Source organism: Eptesicus fuscus, chromosome 3, assembly GCF_027574615.1.
Source record: "Eptesicus fuscus isolate TK198812 chromosome 3, DD_ASM_mEF_20220401, whole genome shotgun sequence".
NCBI lineage: Eukaryota > Metazoa > Chordata > Mammalia > Chiroptera > Vespertilionidae > Eptesicus > Eptesicus fuscus.
The window spans coordinates 27,141,892-27,155,710 of record NC_072475.1 but is presented as its reverse complement, the minus strand read 5'-3'; the positions used below and the strand labels follow the sequence as shown (position 1 = coordinate 27,155,710).

At 37.1% G+C, this 13,819-nt stretch overlaps 1 pseudogene; it reads left to right on the top strand.

Moving 5' to 3' along the window:
- Nucleotides 1-8,097: 8,097 nt before the first annotated feature.
- On the top strand, nt 8,098-8,772 carry LOC103286706 (dihydrofolate reductase-like; annotated as a pseudogene).
- The last annotated feature ends 5,047 nt before the right edge of the window (nt 8,773-13,819 follow it).

The window sequence follows — 13,819 nt, the reverse complement described above, 5'->3', positions numbered from 1 at the left end:
ACAAGAAGTGAATAGCTACATTGCTAGAAGAGATCATTGAGACTTAATCAATCCTACACCTTCATCCTTTAGATCAGTGGTTCCCAACCTTTTTAATGCCGCGACCCTTTAATACAGTTCTTCATGTTGTGGTGACCCCCAACCATAAAATTATTTTCGTTGCTACTTCATAACTATAATTTTGCTACTGTTAATGAATCGTAATGTAAATATCTGTGTTTTCCGATGGTCTTAGGCGACCCTGCTAGCGGTTTCAACTTGTGGGTCGCGACCCACAGGTTGAGAACTGCTGCTGTAGAGCATGGGGGCATGCAGAAGGCAGCCAATCAATCATTCTCTCTCATCACTGATGTTTCTATCTCTCCCTCCCTCTTCCTTCCTCTCTGAAAGCAATAAAAATATATTAAAAAAACAAAAACAAAAAACACCACTGAAGGAACAGGTGGTCTTTCTGCTTCTGGGTGAATAATAGCCAAAACTAGTCAACACGTGGAGAGCCTTGTTACTGCTTTTGTGGCTGCAGCTGTGGCTGGAGGTGACTCACTCAGGCTGCAGGCAAAGCTACAACTCAGAGGCTAAGGGGGGAGGGAGGTTCAGCAGAGAAAATGGATCAATTAGCAGATTGCCTTTTTATACTGAGCTGAAACTCATATACATACATTCAGCCCAAGGTGGCACCGGCCCACAGTATGCACATTGGGAAAAGGCACCCTTCCTCTGGGGCGCACAGCATGGTGAGCAGATTGCAGGCTGAAGTTCAGGGCTGCGCCCACTAAACCAACATGCACACACCTCATGGCCCTCTATATCAGTGGCGTTAAAAAGGTTGAGAACCACTGCTTTAGATGAACAAAATGAGATGAAAAAGTTTCAATGTTTGGTCCCACGTGTCTTGTGCCACATGAGTGGGGTCTTAGGTTTCTCAATTTTCTTGGCACTTTCATGTTCCTCCTATCCCAGGAATCTAAGTATTTGGTAACAGTAGCTGTGAATTAATGGAGATTCTGAGTCTCAATCTCCACTACAATTTACTTTAGTGTACATTTTCTCTCCTCTCACTATAATATGATATACTAATTAACTTTACATATTTATATTCAGCCCATTTCATATCTCATGAATGTAAGCAATGAACTTTTTGGTTACAGAAAAGCATCCCTAGAAAGGGGCAGCCTAACAAGATCAAAAAAGTAGTTTTAGAAAATAACCACTGTATTGCAGAAAAATAAAAAAGAAACCCCTCCCAGAAATAAAGCTTGTACCTTTGAGATTTCTTTTTGCCCTCTAAGTCAAACTAATAACTGTGTTTAGTAAGGAGGTGTTTGCTGGTTTTCTTTGATGTTTTTTCTAATACAATAAACTTACTGCCTGCTGAAAAAAAGAAACCATGGCCCAAGCCCACTCATATTAGCACAGGCTCAGGGGAGCACAGACTTCTACCCTCACAACCATGTAATGGAGGCCTCTACAATCCCATTGGAATGGTCTCAATAGAGACCACACGGGGAGCTTGGACTTGAACCCTCACTGGGTAGTAATAAGATGCCCAAACCTTCTCTCTTTCCCCTCTGTCATGGTGTCAAAGGAGGCTTAATAAAGTCAAAATGCTCATTATTACCTGACAGAAATGAGGTCACCTCCTCGTCCCGTCCCCCCCCCCCCTGCCCTCACACACACACACACACACACACACACACACACACACACACACACACACACTGCAGCATCAGTAGAGACCACTTGGGGAGTCAGAAATCCTATCACCTACCAATAAAATAAGAACCCCCCTCCCCTTCATGTGTCAATGGAGACCAAGTGGGGAAACCTGAACATCTACCTCTACCAGGAAGTAATGAGAAAGTACCCTTCTTGTCCCCTGATGGAATGAGCAGTGTCCAAAAAATCCAATTAACCCAGAAGGTTTAAGTAAGACATAAAAATTCATAATATAAAATATTCATGTTTCAACATCAAACCACTCATTAATCAAGTATCAGAAAGATCTCCAACTAAATGAAAAAAAAGATAACAAATAGATACCAACACTGGGATGGCAGAGATGTTAGAATTAACTGACTAAGATTTTTAAGGGGCCATGATAAAAATACTTCAACAAGCATTCATAATAATTCTTGAGTGAAATGAAAAAAAATGAAAGCCTCAACAAATAGAAACCTTTGCTAAAGAAATCAGATATAAAGAATCACCAAATTGAAATTTTAAAACCAAAAAAACACAGTAACAAAATTAAATACCAGTGATCAAACTCCAGTACAGAATGCAAGATACAAAAGTAAGAATCAAAAACCTAGAAGATAAAACAATGAAAATTACCAAACATGAACAGAGAGAAAATAGACTGGAAAAACACACAAAAACAACACCAAAACAAAACAGAATCTCAGAAACCTGTTGGAGTCCAACACAGGTTGGACTCAGAAGAAAGACATGGAAATCCATACGATGATATATCATAATTAAGATGAAAACTGAAGACAAAGAAAATATCTTGAAAGCAGTCTGAAAAAAAAAAAAGATTCTGTATTTCTAAGGGAAAAACAATTCCAATGGTAGTTGCACATGGAGGTAGTCTCCATTGACACATGAAGGGTAGGGTTCTCATTTTACTCAGAAGTTGCACCCAGGCATGTATTCCAGAGAAATAAAGACTAATGTTCACTCAAAACACTGTATACGAGTATTTCTAACAACTTAATTTATAATAGTGTAAGACTGGAAGCAACCTAGATGTCCAACTGATGAAGGGTTAAATGAACTGTGGTAGATCTATACCATGGAAAACCACTCAAAGATACAAAGGAACAAACTGCTGATTTATACAATGTGGGTAAATCTCCAGAGAATTTTGCTGAATGACTAAAACCAATCACAAAAGGTAATTTATTGTAGGATTCCATTTATATAACATTCTTGAAATGACTAAATAAGTGGTTGCTGGGAGTTAAGAGAAGGTGGGGATTGGGAATGAAGTGTGGTGTGGCTTCAAAAGGACAACATGAAGGATCCCTGTGACTCTGGAAATGTTCTGCATCTTTATTGCCTCAATTTGCATTAATATCAGTATCCTAGTGGAAATATTATACTATAGCTTTTTTCAAGATGTTACCATTGTAGGTAAAGGATGCATGAGATATATCTGAATTATTTCTTAAAACTGCATGTGAATCTACACTGATTTCAAAATAAAAAGTTTAATTAAATAATCAAATTGCTAAGCTTTCTCTATTTTTCCCTGACACTCATCACTCATTCCACCACCAAAGGTTTCTGGAACAATAAAGTTACTCCCACGATACATACATATATATATATATATATATATATATATATATATATATATATAAAGCAATTCTAACACACCATTAATCATAAATGATCATAAATCCTTACATGGGATGGAAAAATGAAAATAACCAGATAACACCACCTATTATGTAATCCTGTCCTGCTCACCGTTTCCTCAGGCTGCTCAGGCCCCACCTGCTTCCTCCTCAAGCCACATGGGGTCCTAAAGAGCCCAGAGCCTGTGCCTCCCCTCCCACTCTCATCACAGGGACCCCACTTGGACCCCAGGCCCACCTCCAACCTGGCCAGCCTCTTCCCTCCACACCTGCTGGGACAGACTCACCTCACCACCTGCCCTGGGGCTGCAGGGATAGAAGCCCCTGGAGGCTCAGAAGCAGCTCAGGCCCTTGTGGGATGGAGGTCAAAGGTGAGTGGGTGGGTGCCACTTGCTTGCTTGTGGAGGGCACGTGCCAGGGTGAGGGAGGCAGTCAGGGGCAGTCTGAGCAAGCTCTGACAGCAGAGCCCCCCAGCCCCTCCATGCAGTCACTCCACATAGCTCCCCCACTCTGGGTTGTTTCTGCTGGGCCAGATAAGCGCCTCTTTAGGTCCCCTCTGCCTAAATGCCTGTGGCTCCTCCCTGGCCTCCTTCATGGTGAAATCAACATCTGACGGGATATTTCACTGTGCAGCCCCTATCCCCACGCTTGCCATCCATGTCCTTTTCCTTGATTACTTTTTCTTTGTTCTCACTACTATTCACTTTGGAGGTAGATATTTTAACTTTTTGTTAGTTTACTTTTTTTTTTTTTTTAATTTTCTGAAACACTCTGGTAGAAGGTAATCTTAAGGGCAAGGAAAAAAAAAATCCCTAGCCATATCTGCTTCAGCATTTCTGTCCAACTTCTGAGCTGGCTCTTTTTGTATGCTCTTGCTGTCACAGTCTAGATTCAAGCAACATGAATTACTGCAGTAGCCTTCAGTGCATCCCCTTATATTCATTTAGAGAGAATTTTCTAAAATGGAAACTTGATTATGTTACTTCCCTGTCTGAAATCAGTTAAACGTTTCCCAATTAAATTTAGGATTGCACAGTAGTGGGTGAAAAAGTTCATTTGAGAAATTCAAGGATGGTTGAGTATCCTTAAGGACACATTTAAACTTGGAGATTGTAGAGTTATTCCTATTGCTCTGGGGTTTAGAGTTGTGGTTTGGGGGAGAGGGGGAGTGGCTGTGACTTGGGGATCTCTGGAATTTGTGAACAACATGCACAACTGCATGTGTCAGCCCTCATCCGGTCTGGACAAGTGAATTTCTCCAGCTGCCTTCAGAATTCCAGGTTCAGACACAGAGAGGCAGACAATGGGATTTTCCCAGGATTTCTGTTTTTCTAGTAGTTTAACAATATTGAGAAACCTGGAAGTTTATTAGCATGAATGGGGGACTTTGTGAAGACAAAGTTAGAATGGTAGGGGAGTGAAACAGGGCAATATGTAAGAATTTGTTCAGATTTATAACATTCCCTGGTATTTAGCTAAGATAATAGCCTCTGATTGATGGGGGGAGGGAGGATGTGACATAGCCTGGTGCCTAGGTGCTGAGGACAGGAATTTAAGCTCATGTAAAATCATTGACACATAAAATGATAAAGCTAGATGATATCTTAGTATGACACTTGGTATTATCTTAGTATATATTTAATATATACTTTATAATATCTTTACAGATGTTTTATTCCAGGTAGACTGTGATTTATTTTGCTAATTTTAAACACTTCTATCTCAAGAGGCAATGTGAATAATAATGTTGTACCATCCTATATAATAAAAGTCTAATATGCAAATTGACCAAACAGCAGAACAACCAGTCACTATGACATGCACTGACCACAAGGGGGCAGATGTTTAACACCGGACCTGACACCTGGTGGTCAGTGTGCTCCCACAGGGGAAGCACAGCTCAGCTAGAAACTGGGCTCAGGGCTGGCGTGCACAGCAGCAGTGGTGGGAGCCTCTCCCGCCTCCGCAGCAGCGCTAAGTATGTCCAACTGCCAGCTTAGGCCCACTCCCTGCTAAGCCATCAGTCAGACATCCCCCAAGGCTCCTGGACTGCGAGAGGGCACAGGCTGGGCTGAGGGACCCCCCTTTCCAGTGCACGAATGCCATGCACCGGGCCTATAGTTAGATAAATAATGTCATATTCTTATTACTATAATAAACTAATTTCTACTAGAACACAGATCCTATCTGTCTTGCTATTTCTAGTTCCTAGAGCATACTTTTTATGCCTGGGAGCATACTTTTTTATTTTTTTTTATAATAAATGGATCACATTTATTAGTTTTATATAATTTGTGTTGAATATTATATTACCATTATACTCACTAAAATTTTTTAAAATGTTTTATCTGAGTGAGAATTTGCAATCCTATGGTCTATTTATAAATCCTGTGAAGAAGAACATATGAAGGACAGTTTGATGGATAGATGTTCATGGTAGATTGCCTTGAAGTTAGGAAAAGGAAAGGCCTTTGGTGATGAATGTAAAATTATTTATTTATTTATTTATTTTCATTCTTGAGGTATTATAGATATGCCTCATTTTCCCCTTCATCTGGTTCCCGCTCCACCCCAGGCTTTCACCACAATATTGTCTGTGTCCATAGGCTATGCATATCTATAATAATAAAAGTGTAATATGCTAATTAGACCGGACAGCCAAACAACCTTCTGAATGTCCTTCCAGACGACCTTCCAGATGAAGCTGGGGCTGCGAGGGCCGAGGCAAGCCTCCGTGGCTGAGAGGGCCAAGCCCCTTGCATGCATTTCGTGCATTGGTCCTCTAGTATGTGTATAAGTTCTTTGGAGAATCTCTCTCGGCCCCTCCTCCCACCTTCCTTCTGAGATCCCTCAGTCTGTGCCAGGCTTCCATGCCCCTGCCCCTATTGCGTTTGTCAGTTTATTTTGTTCATTAGATTCCACATATGAGTGAGATCATGTGATACTTGTCTTTCTCTGACTGGCTTATTTTGCTTAGCATAGTGCTCTCCAGGTCCCTCCATGCTGTCTCAAGGGAAAGAGTTCCTTCTATTTTATAGATGCATAGCATTCCATTGTGTAAATGTACCACCACTTTATATTATAGGTAATAGTCCTTATATTGTACAGTGAATTAAAAATACATTTAGGTTGTGCAGAAGCTGGATTTTAGTGGATATGATGCTTCTTTGAAGAGCATCACTAATCTTTATTTTTAAACTGGAGCTAATGGGAAATATATCAAATAAAAATTTGATAAAAAGATATATAATGGGGAAGTATCTTTTTAATTATTGGAGAGTAAAATTCATTAGGACTCTTAAACACTAGTAAATTTTTTATGTAGAGTTTTACAAATAAAATTTATCCCAAATAAAGTTTATATTTGATTATAGCTGAAATATCAATACTTTGTTGAAGTTAAATAGCTTATTTTCAATGATATATAAAGATTTTATAGTTAAAGATTAATGCTAAATTTCGGAACATAATTCACTCATTACCTGTTTATTGATAACCTACATTATACTAAGATACTGAGTCAAAACAAAGTCTCTGTCAATACACACACACATATTCTACCCATCCTACATATTCATATGTACATACTTGTATGCCTACTACAAACATACACATATCTATATAATTAGTATATCTATTAACATATAGCTATTTACCTATTAGATTTACACATATAAATACTACTCATAATGTCATATGTATATATTTCCTGAGACTTAAGGGAAACTTCTAAATATGGAAATTAAAACTGGAGAATCAAGCCATTGTGAATGGGAAAGTAATTTTATCATTTTAATAATATATGAATAAGCATGTTTATCCAAAATTTAAAAATAAATAAAGTAAACATGACAAAACGTTTATTTTATTTTATTTTATTTTTGTGAGAGGGCTTCCTATATGTGTTATTACAAGTTTGTCATTTTATATTTTGTAATTTTATATGAAGGAACATTCATATTGGAACATGTGCTCAATTTTTAATTAGGGCTTTGCCGTAATTTTAATTGCATCTCTTCAAGTTTCTTCTGTTATCGCCGAAGGATTCACCTTGCTAAAATGATTATACAACTTTAAAACCATTCTGTTTTCAAAACGTTGTGAAAGGAAAGGAGCTGCATCAATAAATTATTTAGCTTATTTTAAAATGGCACCACACAAATATTCTGCTAGACCCTTTCTGTGCTTCCTGGAAACCTCACTTTATGAGATGCATTGACTCTTTCAGGTTGTCAAGGTGCTCTTTAGTAAATGGCTTCATAGGGCATCGATTTCTATGCAAACCGGTGCTGACTGCTCCTCTTCCTCAGCCATTCTTAAAAGTAGTGGTGTTTTTTTTAAAGATCAGAAAAAAGTCTTCATCTTTCCCTTGGTACATATATACCAAATGTATTCTGAGTTTGTGTTGTTTTTTTTTATGTGCATGCCTTGAGGAAGCATGTTTTCCACCACACAGGGAAAATGTGACTCATGATAACCTGCGTTATCTCATCATTTTTATAGCTGATTATTATAGGATTTTTGTACTGGACAAAGATCAAATTAAAACAAGCTCAGGGAAATGCTGTTATAATGTGGATTGTTATCAAGTGGAATCAGTTTTATGTCAAATTTTGTCCTCCAAATATTTAAGGTACATACTGTAAAAACTTGATAAACTATTTACCTAACATAAAGTGATCATGTTACATACAAATTAGAAAATACAAGGAATGAGGAGACAGTTGCTGTGTGGCTAGCAAGCTCCAAGGATTTTAGTGCCTCCGTCATGGTTCGTACACTAAACTGCATCGCCGCTGTGTCCCAGAACATGGGCATCGGCAAGAACGGAGACCTGCCTTGGCCTCCGCTCAGGAATGAATTCAAGTATTTCCAAAGAATGACCACAACGACTTCAGCAGAAGGTAAACAGAATTTGGTGATTATGGGTAGGAAGACCTGGTTCTCCATTCCCGTGAAGAGTAGGCCTTTAAAGGACAGGGTTAATTTAGTTCTCAGTAGAGAACTCAAGGAACCTCCAAAAGGAGCTCATTTTCTCGCCAAAAGTCTGGATGATGCCTTAAAACTTATTGAGGAGCCAGATTTAACAAATAAAGTGGACATGGTTTGGATAGTGGGAGGCAGTTCCGTTTATAAGGAAGCCATGAGCAAGCCCGGCCATCAATGACTTTTTGTGACAAGGATCATGCAGGAATTTGAAAGGGATACATTTTTTCCATAAATTGATTTGGAGAAATATAAACTTCTCCCAGAGTACCCAGGTGTTCTTTCTGATGTCCAGGAGGAAAAAGGCATTAAGTACAAATTTGAAGTATATGAAAAAAATGAGTAATGTGAAGGTGTTTTCTGATTCATTTCAAGTTGTTCCCCATCCCCTTCAAACAATTATATATTTAACATTAGAGAAAGATATTTCTGTTAATTAAAAAAAAAAAAAGTATGAGGAAAGTGGATAAGGTAGGATGAAAAGTCAGAAGTCAGGAAGAAAGGAGAAAGAGAAGAATGGTAATCAGTAAACAAAATATTATGTTTAAACAGATAAAGAATAAAAATGTTTCACCCTGGCCAGTGTGACTCTGTGCTTGAGCATCAACCTATGAACTAGGAGGTCAAGGTTAGATTCCAGGTCAAGGCACATGTCCATGTTATGCGCTCTATCCCCAGTATGGGGTGTGCAGGAGGCAGCCGATCAATGATTCTTCTTTCATCATTGATGTTTCTATTTCTCTCTCCTTCTCCCTTCCTCTCTGAAATCAATTAGAATATATTAAAAAAAAATAATAAAAATGTTTCAACAAAACAATCTATTGTTAATTCTCAGTTATCTGATCTCTTCTCTCAGTTTCCTTGATATTTGTGATGTTAGAATTTTAAAATTTTAAATCACTGTTCCTACATATGTAATATCCTCTTTTCCTTAGCACCAACTCATTTTTGTCAGCCAGAAAATATTTTTAAAAATTGCTTCCATGAATGGAGGCGGGGATATACAGTATATGCTTTAGCAATTGACTAAATTAAGTGACTGCACTTTAGCAATTATGGCATTTCAAGGAAAACATTATTGGTCCTATCAGTTTGTGGTTTTAGTAAGCCCTCCAAAGGAGTAGCTAAAACCAATGTCAGATGGTTCTAAAGAAGGTTTTCGATTGATTGTCTCATTATTTGTTTACTTTGGGAAAAGTGTTCCTTTGAACAAGCTACATAACACTGTCAACATGTGTGCCTCTGGGCTATGACAGAAACTGTGACCTTAGTGATAATAGAAGAATCAGCTTGATCAGCTTTAAAGTTCTTAAAATACAGATTCCTCAAATTGTTTTAGCATATGAATTGCCCAAGAATCTAGTTGAAATACAGATTTTTGGCCCACTGCCTTTAAGATTTAGACCAATTATTTCTGGAGCTAGGTCTAGGAATCTGTTTTTGATGCATATTCCAAATGATTCCTATGTAGCTTTTTTTTTTTTTTAAATCTTTATTGTGGAAAACATTACATATGTTCTCTTTTTGCCCCCATTGACCTCTCCTATCCCACCCCTGCCCCACACCCTAGGCCTTTACCACCCCATTGTCTGTGTCCATGGGTTATGTATATATGCATACAAGTTCATTGGTTGATCTCTTCCCACCCACCCACTTTCCCCTGCCTTCCCTCTGAGGTTCAATGGTCTGTTCCTTGGTTCTACCTGTCTGGATCTATTTTTTTTCATCAGTTTATTTTGTTCATTTGATTTCACATAAGAGTGAGATTATGTGATATTTATCTTTCCCTGATTGGCTTATTTCACTCAGCATAATACTGTCCAGGTCCATCCATGATGTTGCAAATGGTAAGACAAACCTAACAAAAGGAAGACAAACAACCCAATTAAAAAATGGGGAAAGGACCTAAAGACACTTCTCCAAAGTGGGCATACAGAAGGCCAAGAGGCATACGAAAAAATGCTCAAAGTCACTAATCATCTGAGAGATGCAAATCAAAAGGACAATGAGGTACCACCTCACACATATCAGTATGGCTATCATCAACAAATCAACAAATGACAAGTGTTGGCAAGGATGTGGAGAAAAGGGAACTCTAGTATCTTGCAGGTGGGAATACACACTGGTGTAGCCTCTGTGGAAAACAGGTATGGAGTTTCCTCAAAAAATTAAAAATGGAACTTCCATTTGACCCAGTGATCCCACTTCTAGGAATATATCCTAAGAAATCAGAAACACTAATCAGAAAGGATATATGCACCCCTATGTTCATAGTAGCACAATTTACAATAGCTAAGATTTAGAAATGCTAAGTGCCCATCAGCAGATGAGTGGATTAAAAAACTGTGGTATATTTACACAATGAAATACTAAGCACCTGCAAAAAAGAAAGAACTCTTACCATTTTCTCTGTAGCTTCTTTAAGGACCTTCATTTTAGTAAAACATAAATAACCCTTGCTAATAACAAGCCAGGAGGTTGTTTTTGTAGTAATGCCTATTCTAGGTATCAGAAATTTCAGGCATTACACAGTTTGGACAACTTTCTGTAACCATTATTGAAATAATTCAATAATTTAGAATTTGTGAAGATAAAAGTTAGTTAAAATCACCGAGACCACATTATTCAAAGAGAACTATATTCACTGCACATTTAACCTCAGTAAGTGTTAATAATCAAAACAAGTGTGTATTAAAATGAATTCCTTTGCACTCAGAAATCAGTAACTACTTGGCAGCTTAAAATTCCCTTTTTAAATTAGTAAATATGTTTTTCCAAGTAAGTAATGAAATTATTCAGTGCTTTTTTGTTGGTGGTGATACTTTTTTTTTGTTTTGATTCACAGATATTAAATAAATATAAAAGTGCTTGAAGCTTTTTCTTTGTTTCTGAGCAAAGTACATCATAAGTTGGGAGGTAAGAATACTAGTATTGTTGCTATGTTATGCCTTGGAAGATGACATTGGAAGTGTCAATACTATATTTTTCTTTTCTTTCACTCCACTATCTGTTGTGAAATGAACCAAAGTAGGACATCTTTAATTTTTTTCTTGTATTTATTCTCTTTGTTTTTTTGAATTATTGATTTAGATGTCATCAATTTTCCACATCTGGAATTCTAGAAAGCAGAGGCCTATAAAAAAATCAGACAATTCAAAGAGAATAGAAATTTGAACTGGAAGAATTTTACTTAGAAAACTGAGTAGAAAAATGATTACTAAGCAGGGCTTGGGAAACAAAAGTCCTGTTTCTCAAATGTGCCCATTCACAGACTCACATAGTTTACTTGCTAAAAATACGGGTTTCAGAGGTCATAGGTGGGACCTGGAACCTATATGTTTAATGACTACCCAGGCCTTTTTGTGACCATACACATCTTGAAGACACTGAAAAAGCATTAGCTTGGAGGGGGCATGTTTGCAAAAGTCTTCACAGCTGAATCTGGGAGGAGTTGATGACCCTGGCCCCCAAATATGGGTGAGTCTTAGTTTTATAGTCACAGCGCTTTTATAGTCTCTATAAACTTTAGTTACAGTACGATAGCACAATTCCCCTACAATAAAATATACACATTTTAAGTGTGCCTTTGAATGAATTTTGTCTCTATACAGTTCTTTTTTGTTGTTGTTAATCCTCACCCAAGGATATTTTTCCATTGACATTTAGAGAGAGTGGAAGGGAAGGGGAGAGACAGACAGAGAGAGAAATATCGATGTGACACACATCTATCGGTTGCCTCTTGCATACCTGGACCAAAGCCAGGGATTGGATCTAGCCTGCAACCACTGTATGTGCCCTTGGCTGGAATCAAACCCGGGGACCCTTCTGTCTGAGGGTTGATGCTCTATCCACTGAGCCAAACCTGCTAGGGCTCTATGCAGTTCTGATGAGGAAATACTTGGTGCATAATAATGTTTTAAGACATAGTTATTACACATTTAAAAATTTAAAACAATTCTCCATTTTATTTTTTAGAAACCCTTAAAAGCAGAAAGCCTCAGAAAATGCCTTGTCACATTTGTTGGTAACTTCCAATAGTTTGACAGTATGAATGCCTTCAAATCTGATTGCTTAGTCATAGTGAAAACAAATTGTTTTCCATGAGCCTCTTACATGTTCTTCTTTCAGTGTTGAGTTGAAGTTCCACATCTGAAGACATTACACTGAAAGGCATAGCATTCAATAATTGCAATGAGCTTATTCTAATTTTCAAAAATATATGACAATCCTGAAAATTTTGACAAAGGAACCAAAGAATACTAGAGAGATTATCTCTAAAAATCACAATCAGATAGCCTTCTGTTACTTTTTCAGGAATTTATGAGACTGTTGCCAACACTACAGAATGCTATGTACAAGACCGTGTTATTTCTGAAAATTATGTAACTCCCGCACGTCACAATCATTTAGGATAATAAGACATGCTTATTCTAGTAGGTGTTGTGAACTGAATTGGTAGTAGAGAGTAGATAGTGCTATCAAGCATCATCCAATTCAGATCTTTACCCAGCAAGCCTATATAAAACCAGAATACACTAATGAACAACTTATGGATTTATTTAATTTATATTTGCTTAACAAATAACAGCAAACAAAAACATTTTGATTCTTTAAATAGACAGCCTTAATCTATGTTTTATCACTAATTACTACATAGGTTCAGTAGTTAAGAACAGTTTTTAACTCAGTGATTAAGAATGCTCAGTAGATTTTGAAAAATTTTTTAAGTTTTTAAATTCTAAGGCAAGGTTTGTAGGTAATATATGTATTTGAATCATTTACTTTGTCCTTAAGTAAATGTCTATTGACTGTCCTGGAGTGATGTTTACTTCACTTCATAGTTTTTTATTTAAATCACCTTTTACATAAGTGGGATTAATTCCTTTTATATTTTACTACAAATGTACTTTTTATAAGTTTTAAAATCTAATAATACTCTTGATTTTTTTGTCTTTAAATGTATCACTGAGGCTTTTATACTTTGTTTAGTAATTATGAGCATAAGTTACTGCCATCTATTCCCTTTAATTTCTTTTCCTTGTTCCGATGGCATTTCATCACCTAATTTTGATTTCAGACCAATGCTTATGAATATGAAAATGCAAGTTTTGGATAGTAAGAATGAGGCATTTGTCATCCTGATAAAATAAACTTACTAATCGAGTGTGATAGCTTTAAGGAAAAAAGTTAGTAGCCTTGAATTGGATTTGGCTTGAATTGGATTTGATGTCCTAAATATGAGTTCTTTGAGAAAACCATTTGTATGAGTTAGGCTACAGTTTCTTAGTCAAAGTGACTGTGAATTGCCAATGTTCTCCAACCAGAATCATTTCTAAAGTTTATGTTTATTATATAGCATCTACTGTACTGTTTTAGTTTGAGGAAAATAAATATAAAGTTTCTTCAAATATTCCCCAAACAGTTTAAAGTTAAAGAATGAATAGAAAGGGACATATCCTCTTCACTAAAAA